Below are 2,662 nucleotides of genomic sequence, written 5' to 3'. Positions count from 1 at the left end.
ATGCAAACCATTTTACACCTTCTCTCTTTTCTTGTACATTACTCTCCCTCCTCTTTCTTAGCTGATGAGCTTGCTTATTTTACTGAGTAATAAGAAGCAATCATAAGATAATTTCTTAATGATCCCATCGTAAATCAAAAACCTCTGTACATTTGTACTCTGCCTCCCTTTCTCTAAAAATTAATGAAAACTTTCTGCTAACTGTCTGAGAAAACTAGGCCACTTGAATCTTTTTTCATCTGTTTCTTCTGGAAATTTTCTATTGCAATTAACCTCTTTTTCCCTTGTGTCATTTTTTTTTTTTTTAACTTTGTAGTGTACAGTTTCAATCAAACCACAAACATATTGAAATATCTCCAACCTAAAAAAGTAACATCAACATTAACAACCAAAAAGACACAATCATGATTCCATGACTCTCTTCATTATACCTCATTTATTTTCTCTTTTTCATAGCAAAACCCTCCCAAAATTAGTTTCTATTTACTGTTTTCAATTCCTGATTTCTCAGTCTCTTCTGAACTCATTCCATTCTAATATTTTCATAATTCCAAATAAACTATTATTTAAATCACTATTTTACTAATGTACTAAATCTAATGATTAATTCTGATTTCTTGAAATCTCAGAAGCATTTAATACAGTTGGTATCTCTCACATGAACGGCTTTCTTCACTTGGCTTCCAGGAATCCATTCACATGTTTTTCCACGTGGTTCATTGTCTGCTATTTTATCTTGTTATGTTCCCTCTTTACCCTCTTTTTGACTTCTCAATATTTACGAACTCCAAGGCTCAGTTCTTGGATGGTTTCACTTCTCTATTTTTTCTCACTCCCTTGGTTTCAGGACATTAATACATCTTTTTGAACATACTCAGACTTCCAGTTAGAGTTTCAGATTTATATATATAACTATCAACTTAGGTTGGTTAATTGAATATCTAATATGTAATATAAACATACCATGCCTAAAATTCAACTCTTCATTTTCCCAAGCAAACAAGCTCCTTATCTAGTCTACCTATCTCAATGGAGGTCAACACTATTCATTTAATTGCTCAAATCTAAGGTCAGTGGAGCATTCCTGATTTCTCTCATTATCTTACATCAATTTCAAACCATTCGCCAGTCATGTTCGTGTCATTCATTCTTAAACTATACCTAGACCCAGTAGTATCATCCTAGTCAAAGCAATCATCTCTTTTTCTTGTAAAATTGCCATAGTCTCTGAAGTGGATTCTTCACATGCTGAATGAAATATAAGTCAATTACTGAAGGAAAAATATTTTATAACCTCACTCATACAAAAAAAGAACAGGGAAACATTTTGAGATCAAATTTGATTGTGGTTACCAGGGGTGAGAATTCAGGGAAAAGGGGGGATTATCATTATGGAGTAGGAGTTCTAGTGGTATAGTGGTTAAGGCATTTATCTAATAACCAAAAGGTTAGTGGTTCAAAGCCACCAGCTGCTCCATGGAAGAAAGATGAGGCAGTTTGCTTCTGTAAAGATTTATAGCCTTGGAACCCCAATGGGGGTCACTTTGAGTGGTAATCAACTTGGTGGCAGTGAATTTGGTTTTGGTTTATTGCTTATGGAGAATTGAGCTTCAATTACAGTGATGGAAATATCACACTGATGGGTATTCTTGCACAGCCAATTAATATGATTGCTGTCAATAAGTTTACAATCATGAAAATTTGAGTTGGTAAAACTTGCTTATACTCTCGATCTTTCTACATGTAGTGAGTTCTTCCCAAATAGTGCACAATGTTTAAAACTAATTTAGTTCATTTTGGTATCCTTTCCATATTCTGATCCCTGGGTACCATTTAGACCTTTCCATTTTTAATCATAAAATTTAAACTTAAAATTTAAAGCTTTTAAATACTGTTCTCGGTTGTACAAGCTGTATTTCAAATGTTCAATGGCCATATATGGCTACTGACTGACATCTTACATAGCCCAGACTATTATTGCAGGAAGTTCTATGAGCAACCTTAATTAAAACATATGCACCATATAAGCATAACTTTGTTTAGTTTAATTTTCTCTTTTACATACATAAACTAATATCTGACACTTTAAAAATAAATATTTTTTTGAAAGAATTAATAATTAGTGGAACAAGACAGAATAAATGAGAGCCAATTTGGGAGCTTGTTTGAAATTTAGGGCCAGAGTAAGTAAAAATGTAAAAGGTTGGAGAGAGATAAGGAGGTTGCTTAAGAAGAATCCTTTCTCTTAGAAACAGAGTAGATGAAATATAATCCTCTCTTATGAGCATAGTGCCTAAGGCACTTGACTGCTAACCAGAGGGCTGACGGTTCAAACCCACCAGCCACTCCTTGGAAGGAAAATGGGGCAATCTACTTCCGTAGTGATACTGCCTCGGCAACTCAAGGAGGGGTCGCTATGAGTCGGGTCCGACTCGACGGCACATAACAACAACAATGCCAATGATGCATTTTTACACAGAAAATGCACATTTTAATGTAATATATGTTCCATGATTCTAGTTTTGTTTAATAAAAGGGAGAAGGAAAATAAATTAATTACCACACCAGTAGTTTATGTACATACGCCACACATAATGCTTTTTTGATATGTATTACACTTATTGAGAATAGGTTAGTCACACTTAATTTTTTTTTTTTTAAT

The sequence above is a fragment of the Orycteropus afer genome, unplaced genomic scaffold (assembly GCF_000298275.1).
Source record: "Orycteropus afer afer isolate SDZICR_OR568_19922 unplaced genomic scaffold, OryAfe1.0 scaffold00621, whole genome shotgun sequence".
NCBI classification, from domain to species: domain Eukaryota; kingdom Metazoa; phylum Chordata; class Mammalia; order Tubulidentata; family Orycteropodidae; genus Orycteropus; species Orycteropus afer.
Note: the sequence above shows the minus strand (reverse complement) of the source record.